We start from the raw sequence: 19,897 nt of genomic DNA on the forward strand, positions 1-19,897 counted from the left end.
GCCAAAAAACCTTAAGAAGGAAGAACAAAGTTGGAGGGATCACACTCCCTGATTTCAAACTATACTACAAAGTTACTGTAACAAAAACGGTATTGTGCTGGCACAAATCAGCCACATAGATCAAAAGAACAGAATAGAAAGCCCATAAATGAACCCACATTTGTATGGGCAATTAGTCTACAGCAAAGGAGGCAAGAATATATAATGGGGAAAAGACAGCCTCTTCAGTAAATGGTTTTTGGAAAACTGAACAGCTCATGCAAAAGAATCACACTGGACTACTGTTTCACACCATGCACAAAAGTAAATTTGTTAAATTATTAAAGGATTAAAAGCTTAAATGTAAGATCTGAAACCATATAACATCTAGAAGAAATCATCAGTAAGTTCTTTGATATCAGTCTTAGTAATATTTTCTGGATATGTCCCCTCAGGCAAGGGAAACAAAAGAAAAAATAAACAAATGGGGCTATGCTAACTAAAAAGTTTTGTGCAGCAAAGGAAACTATCAACAAAACAAAAAAAGCCATCTACTGAATGGGAGAAGATATTTGCAATCTATAGATCCTATAAGGGGCTAATATCCAAAATATACAAAGAACCCATACAATGCAACATCAAAAAAGCAATCTGAGTAAAAAAATGGGCAGAGGATCTGAATAGATGTTTTTTTTTTCAAAAAAGGCATAGATGGCCAGCAGACATATGAAAAGATGCTCAGCATCACTAACAAGGGATTAGCATCACTAATCAGGGGAAAGCAAATCAAAACCTCAATGAAATACCACCTGTCAGAATGGCTATTTTCAAAAAGACAACAAATAACGAGTGATGACAAGGATATTGAGAAAAGGGAACCCTCATTGCACTGCTGGTGGGGTTGTAAATTCGTGAAGCCACTGTGGAAGATGGGTAGTTCCTCGAAAAATTAAAAATAGAACTACTGTATGATCCTGGGTATTTATTTGAAGAAAATGAAGACACTAACTCTAATATGTACTACACACCCCTATATTCAATGCAGCATTATTAACAATAGCCAAGATATGAAATTTAAGTGCCTATCAACAGGTGAATGGATAAAGAATATTTTGTGTATATGTGCGTATACAATGGAATATTACTCAGCCATAAAAAAGAATGAAATCTTGCCATTGGTGACAGCACAGATGGACCTGGAGGGTATTAGTATGTCAAATGAAATAAGTCAAATAGAGAAAGACCAAAACCGTATGATTTCACTTATATGTGGAATCTATGAAACAAACAAATGAGCAAACACAACTAAACAGAAACAGTCATAGATACAGAGAACAAACAGATGGTTGCCAGAGAGGAGGAGGGTGGGAGAAGGAAAGAAATAGGTGGAGGAGATTAAGAGGTACAAACTGCCCACTGCAAGATAAATGAGTATGAAATGTATGAAATTCTCAATATGGGGACTATAGTCAGGAACTATATAATACCTTTATATGGTGACATATCATAACTAGATTTACCATGGCAATCACGTCAAAATGTATAGAAATATCAAATTATGTTGTAAAGCAGGAACTAACCTAGTGTTGTAGGTCAATTACACTTCAAACACAAACTCAGAAGAGAGATCAGATTTGTGGTTACCAGAAGTAGGAGGAGAGGAGAAGGGGGATTAGATGAGGACAGCGCAAGGATATAAACTTCTGGGCACAAGATGTAATGCACAGCATGACAAATATAATCAACACTGCCGTGTGTTAAATATGGAGGTTGTTAAAAGGGTAAATCCCAAGAGGTCTCCTCCCAAGGAAAACTAATTTTTTATTCTATTTCTTTAATGTGGTATCTCTATGAGATGATGGTTGGTCACTGAACTTGTGGTAGTCGTTTCCTGATGGGTGTCTGTCAAGTCATTACCTTACATGTGTCCAGTGCTGTGTGTCAATTACATCTCAACGAAACTGGATGACAAAAAGAATTCTGGAGCATGGGGTGTTTGCCAGGAACAATGCCTTCACTTATCGCAATCGTCACTGGAGAGAAATGACTACTGAGTCCAACGTGCTAGCACCTCAAGGGAGACTTTGCTGGATGTGTGGTCTTCCCAGCTGACAGCAGGCAGATGTGAAAGAAGCAAGGAGTTCCCCAAGTTGGACCAGCTCAGAGCACTTGAGCAGACGGGGCGAACTCTTCAGAGGATGCCCGTTGGAGGGTTCTCGTGCACACACCCATGTTTCCTGCTCAGTTCCCTACATGAACTGATATATTCCCTCCCTGATGTGTAAAGTCAACTCCTATATTGGAAAAAAAGGGTCTGTTTTCTTTCTCAAGGCCCCTGGCAGAATAGTTGTGAGAGCCACACTCCCTACTCATTGAATGGTTTGTCATCCATTCCTTCATTGTCTCGATGAACCTATATAGTCATTACTGTCTTGTCCCATGCCCTTCATTTTCACTGTAGAGAAAGTAGAGGTTCAGAGAGGTTGACTGACTCAGTCAAGGTCACACAGCCAGCAAGTGGTGGAGACAGCCTGGTTCTGGCAAAGCGTTAAGAGCATGGTTTGTAATCTATTTTCACCGCCTTTAGTTTAGGATAGTCTTACTTAAAGCAAATAGTCCTTCCCGAGAAAACAGCCTTATCAGATTATAGAGAGTTCAAAGAGAGACAAAAAGCAGACAGAGATCCAGCCTGGGGCCCAGTGTTTACAAGAAGGCCACCTTGACCCCCGAAGCCTGTGGCCACGGTTTAAAGATGCCACACATCACCCATGCTACTTTACTTTGGCTGTTTCTGTGATATTTTGCCAATGCATACGCAAATCAGCTCTAATCATGTTTTTCCAAGCCTAGCTTCGGTGGATCTGTTTATCTTTGATTGAGCATCCAGATGGCCTCACTTTGACCCCAAGCTGGAATCTCCCTGTCTCACCCTTGACTTGGAACCCGCATTAGTCGACTGCAAGTGACTTTGATCTTGACTCTGAATCGGCTCCAAGGAGGCCAGAAAACTGTAGAAAGTTAGTTCCAGGCAACTGCTCTGATATTTCAGGCACTAGGAAAAATTGTCCATGTGCCAGATACCTTTTTAATCCAGAAACAAAGGACCTGAAAGTCATTTTCAAGTTCAAAGCTAACTTCCTAAAAAGGAACTCAGCAGAAAAGAAGGCTTTCCTCCAGAGTATAAGAATCCATCCAGGAATGTTGTCGTGGCTCAGAAGAGGGCAAATATGTCTTTATAGATGTACTCGCTTTCAAGAACAGATTTATGTCTAGAGCGCATCATGAAAAACAAAGCCCATTATGCCAAGGTTTTATAAATTTCAAATACTTGGAAGCTTTTCGTCCCATTAGTGGGATTTAACGGGAATCTGTTTTGGCTCAGAAAGGCCAAATGAATCAGCAGTGAGTGGCAAATTGGGTTTTCTTAATCTACTTATTTGGACAACAGTAAAGGGGTCGGGGGGCAGAGGCAGCTGAGGGGCCTGGAATGAAGGTGGGGAGCTTGGGAGAGGGGCAGGGGTTCTGTCCATCTGTCACATCACTGCTGGCCCAGGGCGCACACGTGGCAAACTCCTTCTTGAGGAGTCGGTCCGCCAAGGCGCACACTGTTGGGGTGGATTGAAATCTGGAGAAGCAGTTGTGCAAACCAGCATGTGAGACTGAACAATGCTCCCCACATCGGCCACCTGGGACTGACCCTTGTCACTTCTGGACGGAGCCTGGGGGTCAAGGTCCTCGGGTCCAACTTGTCTGCCTTCCTAATCCCTGCCGGTCCCTGCCCGCGGTGGCTCCCAAGCTTCTCTGAGCTTTTTAAGGCATGGTCCAAGCTGCTTGTCCTCTGGAAAGCCTATGTTTTGAAGGGTTTATTTCTGATAGGAAACATAGTCATTAAATAATAATGAATCAGTGCTCCATTTTAAACTCCTCAAAGACCTGGGTAACTGATGGGCAGAACTCCTAGCTGGGAGGCACCTGTGCTGATGCTCAACCTCCCCCTGCCGCCACCACCAGCCAAACGGAGGCAAAGTCAGCTAGTGCTGGGGTTAAGTGAGGGGTGGCTGCCCATGGACATGCTGGCCACAAGGACCCCTTTGGTGATGTCTGGGGTCCTTTGGGACCCAGCCCGCATGGGTTGGGGCCCCTTCCCCCCAGCTTCCCTCTGCTCTAGCAAACATGTTCTGTCAGCATCCTTTACCCAGGCCTCCTGCCTCCTGCCTCTGCTTCCTCTCCCCAGGCCCTGTGGGGCTCCTGTTTCACCTTGTTAAAACCCTGCTGTCCCCTGCCCTGGGGATGTGCTCTCTGTGGAAGAGTGCTATTTCAAGAACTTGCAACATTCAATTAGGGTAAATGTGAACAAATTAATTGCTACCTTATTGTCAAGCGGGAGCACTCACTTTGTAATATATAAAACCGTGCCCATCAGCTCTTCTCCTCTTGTGAAATAATTAAGAAGGGATGTAAGATTGCTTAACAATGCGCAGCTCAAAGGCCACCTCCTCCATGCCGGCCTCCCTGATATCCCCCTGACAATCCCCTCCCCGACTCACACATGTGATTTTTTTTTTCCCCATGGCAAAGGTAAGGCCAGTGGAGATAAAAAGATTGAGAGACAGTCTGACCCAGGTTCCCAGACACCCAAGTGCTTAATCAGCCACCTGAGCTCTTCTCCCAGAGGACACGTGCTAAGGAATGTTCCAGAAAATGTGGCGTCTTTCGTGGGCAAGGCTTCTGCCCAGGCGCAGCATGATCTCCCAGGGAGCTGGGCCTCCAGAACCAGTGTCCACTCAGGAAAGGAGTCAGGCTGACCATCCTTCTTGGGCACGTTCTCTTGGTCTGGGCTCCCTGAAGGCGCCTAGGGGGCCTCTGAAATGGAGCAGCCCGTAGGCTCAGAGAGATGTTACCCTCTGCTCAGGTGGCCAAAGGGCCTCTCAGCCCCATGACCCCAAAACCATTCTTGCATTTAGGGAAGCTTTCTGTGACTCCTTCATGGAGAAGAGGCCTCTAACTGGCTCTCCTCTGCCAGCCTGAGGACCACCCTGGTCCCCTGTGTACCCCCAGCCCCTCTTCAAAGCCTCATCCATCCCGGGCGCTCAGTGATTATGTGATGAAAAAAGAAAGGAAGGTGTTTTGTCATTCTAGGACAGTGCTGGCGGCAACCTTTGGGCATTGGCACTGACCCCTCCTTAGGGCGGCACTGGGCTCACGGGGCTGGGGAAGGACCTGTCCTGGGAGACAAGCTGTCTGATGTAGGACTGGCGGGCTCACCAGCTGCTGGGGCAACTAGTGGCTCCAGTGCCCAAGGAAGAGCCAGCAGAGCTAGTACCAGCCCCTTTCTTGGGCCTCTGGGCCGGTGTGTCCACTGGTGTGAGCACTCGGGGATGCCCTCGCCGAGGCCAGAGACGTCTCCCACAGGCAAGGAGAAGTTCTTAAAGCAGTGGTCTTCCTCCAAATCTGGTCACCGTCACTGGCGTGACCCCCCTGCCTCGCCTTTGGGGAACCCCTCCAAGGGGTTTCAAGACAATTTGGATGCCAGGAAGGCGTGGCATTGAGAGTGGGGTCAGGGAAGATGTTGTCTGTTTTCATGGACCAGAAAGCTTAAGACACCCCTGGAGGTAGCGGCCTCTACTGCTGCGAGGCTAAGCAATGCCAAGGGCAGGAGTGGAATGGAAAGAGAGTGGCAGGAGTGAGTGCAAAAGCAGAGAGGGAGAAGGAGAGGAGAGGACAAAGGCGCGGGGGTGTGGGGGGTGTTGGGCCCTTCCCCCCCACTGGTCTTACTGCGTGAACACAAGCGCTGGTCCAATCACCACCGTCAGAACTCAGCAGAACTGTCAAAACTGCAGGATCACAAGCCCAGTTCCACCGAGCTAGGGATTGGGTGAACACCCCCAATTTTAAATCACGATCAAAAAGAACAACCAACTTTCCTCATCCGAGAAAGCTGTGTCCCCAGACACTTGAGTCCCCCCAGGCTTTGGCTTGATGCCAGCCCAGGGCGCAAGTCTGGAAAGCTGGGAGGGTGGGACCCTGAGCCGCGGGGGCAGTGGCAGTGAACTGTCACTTCACAACTGTGACTTCCATTCACCCGTGTGTGTTTTCTGCCTCTGAGAGTGGGGCCACAGGCACAGAGCAATCACAGTTTGTTAGCACTTCACAGTTTACATAGACGTTTATTTTTAAGGCCGGAGCCAAGGGCGTGTGACTCGTGCAGTCACACAGGGCCTTGCCCTTAGAAAGGCCCCTTGCTTGTTGTTATTCTTAATAATTTTGAAATTCTTAATTCTTGAAATTCCTTTTTTTTTTGCCTTTTTAAGGCTGCACCTGTTGCATATGGAAGTTTCCAGGCTATGGGTTGAATTAGACCTGCACCTGCCAGCCTCCACCACAGCCACAGCAATGCCAGATCTGAGCCATGTCTACGACCTACACTGCAGCTCACAGTGACTCAGAATCCTTAACCCACTGAGCGAGGCCAGAGATCGAACCCGCATCCTCATGGATACTAGTCAGTTTCCTTCTTGCTGAGCCACAACGGGAACTCCTAATTCTTGAAATTCTTCATTGTCGAACAGGGGGCCCAGCCTCGTCATGTTGCCAGGGCCCCACAGAAGATACAGCCCATCCTGTTCATCTCACTTGCTCCTCGGCCGTCTCAGAGAGGAGCCCAGAAGGAGCATTCACCCAGTTCAGACAGGGAGCCCGAGTCTGGCAGGAGCACGGAGAAGTCACGACGCGACCCTACCTCCAGAGTGAAATATGGGCCTGTTCCCCCTTGGGGTTCCTTCTCAGTGGAGGGCTGAGGGGCTCTCCTCGCCCTTCACGTGCCTGCCCAGCCGCCAGCCCCACCCCACCTCTTGTTTCATCGCATTTCCTTAGAAAAAATGCCCAAACTTTCTGCTCACCTGCCCTGCTGCTGAGGAGTTCCTGGGGGTGGCAGCCCCGACGGCTCTTGCTCTCCCGTCCGTCTGTGCTGTGGGGACCTCGGAGCAGGCCAGTGGGTCCGGAAGCCCTCCCTCTGTTGCAGAGAGCGTGCAGCCAGAGGCTTTGTCCTCTCCTGGGAGAGGCTCCCGGGAAAGCATTCCCGACCTTCAGACCCGCCTGGCCCCGCACTGGCCCCGTGCCCGTGACAATCACTTCCTGCCTGGGTGTTTGCCTTCCTGGGCCCCATGGGCCCGGCCAGGGTGGCGGCCACCCCCACCTGACCCAGAGGTCATCGTTGCAGGAGGAGATGGCCACACACGGGGAAGGCTGGGAGCAGCTGGTGCTGCCCCCTTGAGCAAGGTGACCTTGGTGGTCCCTCGGCCCCTGGCACCCCCACTCTCACCCCCGAGCCCCGGCCAGGCAGCCGCAAAACACTCAGTCTGAGCTGTGAGAAAGGGCTCGTGGTCCCCGAGGGCTCCATTCACTTCCTGCACGTGACGTCCTGCCTCGGTCCGTCACTTCCAGAGAGGGGACTCTCGCTGCTCCCTTACTGTCATTATTAATTATTATTATTGCTAACAGCTTCTTTCTCTTTAATGACAGGTACTGAGCTAAGTACTTAACATAATCGCTTTAGGTAATCCTTGCACTGTCTCTACAAGCAGAGGTTTATACCCATTTTTTTTTTCTTTCTATGGTTGTACCTGCAGCATATGGAAGTTCGCAGGCCAGCAGTCAAATTGGAGCTGCAGCTGAGGCCTACGCCACAGCCACAGCAACGCAGGATCTGAGCTGCATCTGTGACCTATGCTGTAGCTCACAGCAACCCCAGATCCTTAACCCACTGAGTGAGGCCAGGGGTCGAACCCACATCCTCACAGAGTATGTTGGGATTCTTAACGCACTGAGCCACAATTCTTAGCCCCCTTATGCCCCTTTTAAAGATGCAAAAACAGAGCCCAGAGAAGTTGATCATCTGGCTCAAAGCCACATGGCTATAAGTTGGGGATCCGGGATTAAACCCCAACCAGTGGGTATCCCCAACCTGGGCTCTCTTAACCACTACCATTATATGCCAAGTTTAATTGCCAGAATGTCCATTTTTATATTAAACTCAAATTAGCCATTTTATTCGCTATCCATTGCTGGCAAAATACTAACCCCAAGATGTAGTGGCCTGAAGCCACACACATCTGCTGACTCACAGTTTCTGTGGGTCAGAAATCTGGGCTGGCTTAGATGGGTTGTCTGCTCAGAGTCCCTCACAGGCTCCACTCGAGGCATCTGGGAGGACGCTCGTGCCTTAGAGCTCCACTGAGGGAGGGTCTTCTTCCACGTTCACGGGCGTGCAGGCAGCACTCAGCTCCCTGTGGACTCTTGGACTGAAGGCCTCAGTCTGAGCTGACCTGAGGCCCCCACAAGGGGCAGCTGGTCACCAAGGTGTGCAGCAGAGGGTTCAGGAAGATGGAAGTCACGGTCTTTTGAAATCGACTCACAGAAGGAATGGCCCTTCACTTTCGCCACAGTCTACTCATTGGGAGGAAGTGATCAGGTACCACTTACCCTCAAAGGTGGGGGTTTACACAGAGGCAGGAATCCCAGGAGAGGGGGATTGCTACGGGCCAGCACTGAAAGCTCTCGACCAGCTCTCTGACTGCTTTCAGTTTTGCCTCTGAAAGCCAGAGAGACGTGGACTTTTACCCAACCACCATCCACCCATCCATCCACTAATTCATCCATCCATCCATTCATCCATCCACCCATTCGCCCATCCGTCCACCCATCCCTCCACCTATCCACACACTCATCCATCCATCCATCCATCTCTCCATCCACCCATCCCTTAATTCACTCAACAAACATCTGAGCAAGACACTATAAACCAGACCCCACATTAGGCTCAGAGGATGCCAGAACACATGCATGCACTGCCTCTTCCCCTCATTGTCCCTGACCACCAAAGGCTCCCAGTGGAGCTTTCACATGTGTGAGGTTAGGGGGGTGTCCACTGAATATTCTCTTCTTCAGGAGGGTCAGTTCTCTTTCCTTCAACTGCCCCTCATATGCCACGCTTCTGAGAGTCCGTATCCTCCTGCTCCCTTTCCTTTCACTGTCTCGTGCATTTAGAAAACCTATTTTAAGTGCCTCCTAAGAGCACAGTGTTCTGGTGGCAGGTGCAGTGTGTGCCTGCGTGCGTGTGTGTATAGCGTTAGATCTGATTTTCTTGGCTCTCTTTCCCCCTTTCTCATTTGTAGTTTTCCTGCCTCCCCCTTTGGTCCTGAAGGTGGCCAGGCTCATGGGATTTTGAAGACACCCCTTTGCTGCCACAGATACACAGAGCCCAGTTCAGATGGTACCTGCAGTGAGGCAGCTGTTGGTGGAGTGCCTGGTGGAGCAAGAGTGGTGAGGCAGGAACTGGTTCCACACTTCTAAGTGAGCAGGGCCAGAGGGGTGCAAGGGAAATGTGGGCCCTGGTCTCACTTGCCTGTGAACCCCATCTCATGACCCTGCCCCCTAGGGCCCAGGGCTGGGTGAGCAAACTCTGAGAAGGGGGTCTGTCTTGAGGTGCCCAGCAGATGCCTTAGGGAGCAGGAGTTCTAAGTTTTCTATACAGGAGACCATTCATTTTGTACATTTGTTGAGCACCTAGCAGGGGTAGGTACTGTGCTGGGTGCTGGGGGTATCATTTTGAGCACTTCAAAAATGAATCTGAGTTCTTTTTTCCTCCTCCACGGCAGCTCACTGCTTCAGAATAGGCCCCTGTCAACTCTCACCCTGTACTATTGCCACGTCCTTTAATCAAGCAGGTCTCCTGGCTTCAGTCTCTCCCAATTACTTTCAGTTCTCCCCACCCCATCCCACGCAATGAGCCATGTGAATCTGCTGACACACTCCTAAACTTGTCACTTTCCTGCTCAAAAACATTTTGCATAACCTCTGTTAATAGTTTCATGAGTATCCTTCTAGAAATATTCCCTCTATACATAGTTTCTCCCTCCCTCTCTCTCTATCCCTCCCTCTCTCTCTATCCCTCCTTCTCTCTCTCTCACACCCACCCACCCCTATATTCATTCTTTGTTTTGCTTAGGCTGGACTTATTGTTTTGGTAGTTTTCCAATTCTGCACACCTTAAATCCTTCACTCCTTTTAATGCTTGTCTACTATTCTGCTATGGGAATATTCTGGAATGAAACCGAGTGTCGTGGACTGAATGTTTGTGTCTGCCTCCTCCCCAAATGCATATATTGAAAACTCTCCTCCAATGTGATGGTGCAGAAGATGGGGCCTGTGTGATGCGGTCGTGAGGGCTCTGCCTGTGAAGGGCCCATGTGTCTTTTTAAAAGAGACTGCAGAGAGCTCTCTTGCCACTTCCGCTGTGTGAGGGTACAGAGAGAAGACAGCCGTCTACGAACCAGGAAGAGGGTTCTCAGCAGACACCAAATCTCCCAATGCCTTGATCTCGAATTTCCCAGCCTCCAGAACAGTGAGAAATAGTGTTCTGTTGTATATATACCCCTCAGTCTACGGTATGTAGCAGCCCAAAGGAACTAAGACACAGAAGAATCCCTTTCAAGACCTGCGATCCCTTTGAGCAGGAGCTTTTGGGCTATTTTTCTGGGTGATAATTTTAATAATAAAGCCAATTATTTTAAACTGGTTGTTGTGGGTTTGATCATCATAAGCCAATTATTTTAAACTGGTTGTTGTCATTGTGACTTGGCAGAACTGGAATATTCAAGTGTAATAAGTTTAACTCATTGTAAGATAATTTGTTTTAAGATTATTTAATAACTTCCTGTGTTGTGTTTGCTATTGGGATAGGGAGAAGACAGGAATTGAAATGTTTAAAGTTTTAAAAAAGAGGTTGTGTTTATTTGAAAAAATACATTTGAAATATATAAAGGCAACAGACCAGGCCTGATCAAGAAAAAGAACTGAGCAGAAGACATAATTGTCATCATGTTTGTTGACCACGTCTGGGCCAGGTTATGTTCTAAGCACTTTACATGAATTAACTTGCTTGATCATCACTACAGTCTTATGCTGAGGAAGCCAGACATAGAGAGGTTGAATAGCTTGCCCAAGATCACATGAAATTTTCTAAATACACAGAGATGCTGAAAATATTAAAAATATATATGTAGTATAGATATGTATTTGATCACCAAGAGCAAGAAAGATCTGTCTGGGTGCCATAAATGAAGAGGTTATTCCTAAGTCATTCTCTACCTTCCTTTAGAGACTATAACACACGTAACGGGGAGATGTGTTTAAATTAACATCTATGGGGGAACAAGGACCAAAGCAGGAAGTTTGGAGAGAGATTATGGTTCAGAACTTTTAAGACGTTCAGACCGTGCTGGAAATAAAATCCTCTAGAAATAGAGGATAAGTTGAATTTGCACCTCGGGTCCAAACTTTTATCGCTCACAGAGTACAGGAACTCTAAGACAGAAACTAAAAAAGACAGTTGAGAAACTGTGAACCTTTAAGACTTAGGCAGAGACAACCCTTGGGTGATGTCTGCAATCTGGGGCACTAGTGGGAACACCTCCACCATTACACCCAGAAGATAATTCCTACTGAGGATGAAAAAAATCATAAAAACATCACCAAACATCTTAAAACATCTGAGGAAGTCCGATATGAAGAAAAGCATCTCACCAAAAATGGGAAAGTTGACACATGAAGAAATAGAAACAATAGCATATACAAAAGACTTAAAAAATTATATGTTTAAGGGCTTAAAGAGATAAAGAAGTAAAATCTATAAACAAGAGAAGGATATCTTTTTTTTTCTTTCCTTTTTAGGGCCATACCTGTAGCATACAGAAGTTCCTGGGCTAGGGGTCAAATTGGAGCTGTGGCTGCCGACCTATGCCCCAGCCGCAGCAATGCCAGATCCAAGCTGCATCTGAGACCTACATCGCAGCTTGCAGCAAGGATAGATCCTTAACCCACTGCAGGAGGCCAGAGATTGTACCTGCACCTCCAAAATCTTTTTTAAATTAAGACTATTTTTTAGAGCAATTTTAGATTCACAGCAAGATTGAAGGGAAGATGCAGAGATTTCTCATATGCCTCTTGCCACCATGCATGCATAACCCCCCCTCATCATCAACACCCCTCACCAGAGTAGTACCTTTGTTATAATTGATGAACCCACACTGGCATATCATAATCACCCCAAGTGCATAGTTTACATTACAGCTCAACCTTGGTGTTGTATGTTCTATAGGTTTAGACAAATGTATAATGATATGTATCAATTATTATGATATCATATAGAGTATTTTCACTGTCCTAAAAATCATCTGTGCTTCTCCTATTCATCTCCCACCCCCTGGCAACCACTGGTCTCTTCACTATTCTCCTTAATCTCCCTTTTCCAAAATGTCACAGAGTGGGAATCATACAGTGCTGGTTGCTTTCACTTAGTAATATGCATTTAAGGTCACTCCATGTCTTTTCGTTTATTGATTGATTGACTGATTGATTGATTTTCAGGGCCACACTGTGGGGCATGTGGAAGTTCCCAGGCTAGGGGTCATCGAATCAGAGCTGCAATGGCCAGCTTATACCACAGCCACAGCAATGGCAGGATCCAAGCTGCAACTGCGACCTACACCACAGCTCACGGTGATGCTAGATCCTTAACCTACTGAGCAAGGCCAGGGATCAAACCAGCATCCTCATGGATACTAGTTGGGTTCTTTACCTCTGAACCACAATAGGACCTCCCCTTCCCTCTCTTTTCAATGCCTTCATAGTTCATTTCTTTTTACTGCTGAGGAATTTAATTTTTTTAAAAGTAAATTCAGTGAAGAACTAAGTGGAAATATAAAAAAAATACTGCATTAAAAAATCTTAGCTAGACACAACTTTATATTTAGTGATTTGGAAGAAATATCTGCGAAAATCACACAGAATAAAGCACCAGGAGGCAAAAAGATGGAAAATGTGAAAAATAAGTTAAAAGACATTTGGAGAACAAATCACAAAAACCCAATTTACATTTAATAGGCTGTTCTGAAGGAGCGAGTGGAGGAGAGGCAGCAGTCAAAACATTAATGACTGAGAAGTTTGCAGAATTGAAGAAAGGCACAAGTTTTGAGTTTGAAAAAGTGTACTGAGTCCTAAATGAGGTAAATGACAATAAATTCACACCTGGACAACCCATATCGGGGCTACAGAACATTAAAGACGTAGAAGAATCATAAGAACCAGCAAAGAGAAAACAGACTACATTCAACGTCCTGATGGTGCTGGCAAGCCCAGCGCTGTCCATTCCCACGCATGTTTATCTTTGCATGTTTATCTCTGCATGTTTATCTCCCACGTCACTCCAACAGAGCATCCGCCATGTGCCGGGCTCTGTGCTTCTGCTGAGATGTTCTAGCTCTACTTCGTACATTTCACTTTTCCTCCTGACCCAGCCCAGGTCCAGAAGTCTTTCCGGCTACCCTGTTCTCACCACTCTCTCTTGCTCTTAATCGCTGTCTCCATCACAGTACACCTGGAGCCCCCGGGGTCTCTGCCATCACGGGTCTCTGTTCCTCAGGTCCTGGGTTTGTTCCCACCTAAATGACACGCATTGGGAGCTCTGAGACCTTCTCCATCATCTTCCTCTCCATCTCCTGCCCAGGTTACCAAGGCACTGGCTGCAAAGAGTGTGTTCAACAAATATTTTTGAACACTTCATCAATTGATCCTCTGGAATCAAATATAAGCTGAATTTGCATGCTGAGCCAAGCCCATTTTTACAAGTTCTTTGGCCCTTTTGAAACCTTGTTTACCCACTCGATGATCTGGCCAAGACAGAGTTAATAGGCACTATAAAGCCATGGATAAAGCCTTTCATTATATTACTTACCATTATTTAAAAAAATGCCTTTTTAAACCAATAATAAAATTGATGTTGTGCCTGAAAGAGTACAAGGAAATAAGTCAACATCATTTGTAACTTTATTAGTCAACATTAATTACTGGCAACATTTATTTATTCATTCTACATTCAGCAAGTATTTACTAAATATCTATTTCATTCGCGTCACCATCCTAAGTTTGGGGGTATAGCAATACATATTTTTGTTTATTTTTAATACAGATTTTTGAGTATACAACATATAGATTTTCAAAAGTGAAGTCCTACCTTATAGGCCATCTTGTATCCTATTTTTTTTATTCGTTATACCATCCCAGCATTTTCTCATGCATTATCTAGTCTTTAAAACATGATTTTAATTGACTGGTGCCTAATAGTCCATTTTATGGATATGTCACAATTTCTCCCATGATTCATCACTGCTACCCTTAATCCACTTTCAAAACACCTCTCCTTCAGCCCAGCAACTTAGCTGGAGAAAAACACAAATGCAAAGGCATCAGCCTCCAGATGATTCGTGGACCTCCAGTGGGTTTCCTGGGCTTTGGATAGGGCTTTCAAAGATAAACTTTGAGGCCAGGTGACTGTCTCTCTGACACCCGGTGAGAGAGCCAGACAAGAGCATGAACAAGAGGGCCCAGAATCACCATCCGGGGGGCACTCTGACCTTGGGCGCCGACCTCCCAGGAAAGAGGCAATGAGGTGTGTCTGCACTTGACTGTGACCCATGGGAACCATCTAGAGCTAAAGATACCCAGAAAGGACTGTGTCCAGAGCAGCGAAGGAGAACAAAGTAGGGTGACCTCCCTCACCCCCGGTTCTAAACGAAGATGAGCCACCTTGGACTGAACGGGGCTGGGATGCCTTTTGGCTTTTCCAGCTCCTCCAGCCTCACCCACGCTGGGGGTGAGCTGGGGTGAGAAGGTTCATGTTTTCTGGCTGTGCGCCAGCAAGTGACTCATCCTCCTGGAAATGAGCTCACAGCCCCTGGAACCTCAGTCTTGGTGTGGTGGGAACAGGGTGCAAGGGCTCATGGCTGGGTACAAGCATCTAGTGGGTCCTTGCCATGTGTCAGATGCTGGGCTAAGGGGTTGGGATGGGTTTTCATGTGCAACCCTCATGTTGTCGGCTCTGCACGGCAGCACCATCCATCGCTCGGTTGCTGACACATTATCGATGCAGCATCAGTGATGTGTCAGAAACGCTCTCGATGCTGGGTTGTAGCGGCAGACAAGGCGTATGGTCTGTGTTCATGTGGCTTGGAGTCCACTGTGATATTTTTGCTCTGATTTTTTAGGGGCAGAAAATGAAGTCCCAAGACATCAAGAAGCTGTCCTGCTCACCCAGAGCAGCAGAGCCAGAGTGAAGCCAAGTCCTGCCTGCTGTCAAGCCCCTCCACTTCCCCGTTCCTGAACTTCCAGACTCTCCCACATCCCAGGAAGTCTGTTTCCCTCTGTGTCCACAATTTGTTGATGCCTGCATTTAAGAGGTGAGCTTGCCTCAGGCTGCCTGTGGCTCATTCTGATTCAGCTCAGAGAACCGGACAGACTTCTTTCGGGCTAATGAGAGGCAGCATCCTAATTGGGCCAATGCTGGGTCTGCACCGACATCACCCTGGCACCTGCCAGCAGGTGCGTGGGTGGCAGAGGTCGGGGCCTCCCTTAGGTGTTTATAGGCACAAGCCCGATGGGGAAACCTTGAAACTCCAGGGGGAATGTGGGAGCTGTACTATTTTAGAAGCTGGGTTCCCATGGCTTCTGCTCACACCCTCTGACTTCCCATCCAGGCCCTAGGATCCAACCGAGAACATTCCTTGAGGTATGGCGTCTCTCGGAGTTGACCCCCTGTTTGCTTATTTGTTTGTTTGTTTGTTTCTTTCTTTCTTTCTTTGCTGCACCCACAGCATGTAAAAATTCCCAGGCCAGGGACTGAACCCACGCCACAGCAGTGATAACACCGGATCCTTAACCCGCTGAGCCACCAGGGAACTCCGACCACCTGCTTCTTTGTTGGCATAAACAAGAGTTCTTCCGCACCAGGTAATTCTGGAGAGATGGTGTGATATTCGGGGATGCCTCAGATGATGGCAGTTTGAAAGAGCCTGCCAGTTCTCGGCCCCTCCACCCCCCGATATGGTACCTGCTGTGTTCTTGGGGTGTCCAGAGATCTTGTCAGATGGGGAATGTGGGGAGAAGGCTCAGCTGGGGAAAACTCCTGATTCTGCCCCCAAGCTCTTATCAGCCTGGACTTCCAGAAGGATGCTCCGTGGTCTTGTCCTGCAGGAGTGTCAAGAGAGCCCCCCGCAGGCTGGGGCAGGAATCCTGCTGGGTTGTTGAGCCCCCGGAAATGGGATTTTCTTGGGGAAAACTTCAGGCTTGCTGCCCCACAGCCTTGCTCTGCCGGTGCTCTTGGCAGATGAGATGCAGGCAGCTGCCTGCTCTTTGGAGAGAGGCATCATTTCAACATGGCGGCCAATGGGCAAGTGTGCCACCCCAAACTGACCCAAGATTAAGGCTCTTCCCGGGCTGCTCTCCTGCTCCCCCAATTTATTGGATCTCCTTTTTTGGGCTCCCTGAGGGCAGGGATGGGGGCTTATCTGTTTATCTGGCACACATAAGAGGCTAAATACAGATTTGTAAACTGCCCAGTTATCTTCCCGACGTGGGCACGTGGATGCTGAATCCAGGGCCCTGGATCTGAACGGTGCCCTTCAGGCTGTGCTGCCAACAGCAGAGAGAGACGCAAGTGGGCACCCGCCACGGCTTGCCTTTTCTGAGGACGCCTTTCAGACTTCAGAGGTTCACCTGGTCCTGTGGCAGGTGGTCCCAGTGGTTAGGGGTGTGGGTTCTGAAATCCGGCGGATCCAGGCTCAGATCTACCCTCCCCCATGCCACCTCTACGATATCAGCCTCCGCCTCCCTGGCCCACTTCTCAGCTTCCTCCTTCTGAGATAGGAGCGCTGGCGCCGGCCCCGAGGGTTGTGCGGGCTGCGTGGAGACAAGTGAACTTTCTGGTATAAGAGGCTAAGTTCTGGGCTCCACACCCGTGAGGCCACAAAACATGTCAGCTGCTGGTAGCCTCAGGCAGGACTGCTATTCAACTATTTTTGACCAATTGAAATGGCAGAGTTTTTTTTTTTTTTTTAGGTCCACATCTGTGGCATATGGAGGTTCCCAGGCTAGGGGTCAAATCTGAGCTGCAGCTGCCAGCCTACACCAGAGCCACAGCAATGCCAGATCCGAGCTACGTCTGCGACCTACACCACAGCTCACAGCAATGCTGGATCCTTAACCCACTGAGCAAGGCCAAGTATCGAACCTGCATCCTCATGGATGCTAGTCAGACTCGTTAACCGCTGAGCCACGACAGGAACTCCGAAGTGGCAGTTTCTTGAAGTGCAACCTGACCCTGTCATCTCTCTAATTACCTGATGCTGGAGTGTGAGATCGGATTGTGCTGAGGCCCCTCCGCTCCGCCGGGAGTCAGGTTCCCACTCAGCCCCTCCCTGCACAGCGCCTCCCACAGCTCCCTTCCTGCCAGGTAGGGAGACACAACCAGTGTGGTGGGTTCTTATGCAAAAATACACACCTGTTAGGAGTAGATCAAGGACCAGAAGCTGAATTTTTTGACTCCTAATTCAGTTCTCTTCCCCTAAGCCAGTTGGAGCCAGTGCTGGGTCCAGAGAGCCAGCTCCCTACAATGAGGTGCCAAAGCACCCCTGGAAATGTAATGAGGTTCAGGAAGAGGGCATTTTCCGGAATTCCTCTTGGGGACGGTACTGCATGGGGTTAAAAGCGTCTTTAGCTCTAGCTCGGACCCTTAAGGGCCGGGTGAGTTCAGTTTCCCCATCTGTACAGTGGGATAACAGTCGTGTATATGTCATGGGAGTGTTGTGGGATTAAATGAATGAATATTTGTAAATCACAAATAATAGTTTGTAAATACAATTTACAGAACATATTTTTAAAAATATTTATAGAGGACATAAAGAGCGCCCAGTACCTTGTAAGGACCACTGAAGTGTTTGCTACTATTATTACGAAGATGTTTGGGGTTGGTGATGCTGGTGGGAGTGTGCATTTGGGCCACTGCCGAGTTGCTGGAGTGGGAAAGAGTCCCAGAGCGGAGGCCGAGCTCCCTCGTTCCCTCCCCACCCCCGTCCCGTGCCAACTTTGGCTTAATACACACATGGCAAATACACAAGCTACCCGTGGGTGCTGGGGTTAGCGTGTGCCCCCAGCTTCCCTGCTTTACTTCGCATCCCTTCCATCGGGGCATTGCCCTCAGCCTCACAGGTTTTTATAGAGGGCAGGGCATGTGTGGGGCATTTTTGAGATCAAATAAGGCTTTCCCTATCAGGTGCTCAGACAGGTCCCAGCCCTAGCAAGCACTGTTTGATTTTTGGCAACAATAATAACCCAGCCATCGCTGCTAGAACACAAACTCCACAAGGCCAGGGAATCTGTGTTTTATTTATGAAGCATCTAAGTTCCTAGAACTATGCGGAGCACAAGAACTATTTGCAATAGGAATGAATCAATTTGCCCCCGCCCTAAAGGAGATCAGAGTCTAAAAGAGGAATCCGGAAAACAGTCCCAGACGCTCTGGAAATCACTTCAGACTACTTTAAACTGGGGCATTCTCAACTCCTCCCTCATTTGCCTTCCCAACCCTATTAATTTGACCGCTTCCCATCTGTAAGAGCCAGCCTCCTCTTTCAGTGGTCACTGCCTCTGCTTCATCCAGGCTTTCCTTCTATCTCACCTGGTAAATTGCAACAGACTCGCCTTTGCTCGGCCTCTGTTCCCTAAAGCACAAAGAGGGATTTCCTAAAGAGTAAGTCCCGTGCGACCACTCCCTTGCCTAAACAAATCTGACGTCGTCCCATCACCTCCAGGCTCAAGTCCAGCTCCAACAGCCAATAAGTCTTGTAAAGATACCCGTCGTCATGAGTCATCATGGCGTCCAATGCAAATCAAACCACTGTCAGCTACTTCACACGCACTGGCATGGCTGTTACCAAAAAAGCCACAATAACCCGTGTTAAGGGGGATGCGGAGGGATTGGAACTTAATACACAGCTGGTGGGAGTGGAAAAGGGTGCAGCTGATGTGGAAATGGCCTGGCCGCTCCTCAAAAAGTTAAACCTAGAATCACCATAAGACTGGCAATTCTACATCTAGGTAAATGCCCAAGAGCTTAAACGATCCCTTCCTCAATTTTCTAGAGAACACGGTTGAACTGCCTCTTTCTCCCCTATTTTATTTATATTTTTAATCATATTGGATGCTTTCCCTTCTATGTTTTCATAACAGAGTTTCAGTTGAGCCAACTGATGTCTTCCGTCCGAGCCCTGTTTTCCTGGACTGCCCTTTGCCCGTCTAGATTTTAGTATGGAGACTTAGTTCCGGAGCTCCCTGGTGGCCTAGGGGTTAAGGATATGGCATCGTCACTGCTGTGGTGAGGGTTCAGTACCTGGCCCAGGGACATTTGCATGCCGCAAGCACAGCCAACACACATCAAAACAAAACTTAGTTCTTCTACCCATGTTTTTAGGCAATCACGTATCTTGGCATTGTCCTAGCAATAATATTCATAATGGAATGAATAAAATATTGATAGATTCCATTTCTTTCTCAAACATGTTAAAGCCGTTTTAAATAGATAATACACAGCTTGGGAGGGAAATAAGCAAGCATCCGAAAGGGTGTACAGAGGAGAGGCTGTGCGGCTTCAGTTTTCCTCCCCAAACACAGCATCGCTAGTGGGGCTCCCCAAGAATCGGGCTCCGACACAGGTGGTTTCTGGGGCGCCTCCTGGGGTCAGCACTGTTGAAAGGAAAGGAAGGCAGCCAGACAGGCAGAGGGAGAAGCTGAGCTGTGAGTCCCAGAAAAACCTCCTCTGAATTCATGGGGAGCCTGGAGCTGGGGCCCTGAGGAGTAGGCAGTTAGGACCGGGGGGCGGATCTTTATATTCTAAACAGACCGGTCCCCAGATACCCACCTTTCTGGAGGAGGGTCTTTTCAGTCCCCCGAAAGGGACCCAGGTGGCCCAGCACCAAGCCCACCGTCAGGCAGCATCAGGGAGTTACCTCTGGCCCTCCAGACCCTTTTT

The 19,897-nt window shown here is 48.0% G+C and overlaps 2 protein-coding genes across 5 annotated transcripts in view; one reads left to right on the plus strand and one right to left on the minus strand.

Annotated features, from left to right (window-relative positions):
- Nucleotides 1-7,022, minus strand: part of NGEF (neuronal guanine nucleotide exchange factor) — a 126,692-nt gene extending 119,670 nt beyond the window's left edge. For both annotated transcript variants that reach the window (XR_014830285.1, XM_021074904.2), the window contains exon 1: nt 6,879-7,022. The gene's annotated coding sequence lies outside the window, so the exon portion shown is untranslated. The remainder of the gene's footprint in view (nt 1-6,878) is intronic.
- The window catches only part of NEU2 (neuraminidase 2), a 105,497-nt gene that overhangs the window by 60,216 nt on the left and 25,384 nt on the right, over nt 1-19,897 (plus strand). For all 3 annotated transcript variants that reach the window (XR_014830286.1, XR_014830287.1, XM_021074906.2), the window contains exon 3: nt 15,081-15,272. The gene's annotated coding sequence lies outside the window, so the exon portion shown is untranslated. The remainder of the gene's footprint in view (nt 1-15,080; nt 15,273-19,897) is intronic.

Source organism: Sus scrofa, chromosome 15 (assembly GCF_054392235.1).
Source record: "Sus scrofa isolate SSC_HxYL_T2T_F1_AM1 chromosome 15, Sscrofa_HxYL_maternal_Yorkshire_Landrace_v2.0, whole genome shotgun sequence".
Taxonomy (NCBI): Eukaryota; Metazoa; Chordata; class Mammalia; order Artiodactyla; family Suidae; genus Sus; species Sus scrofa.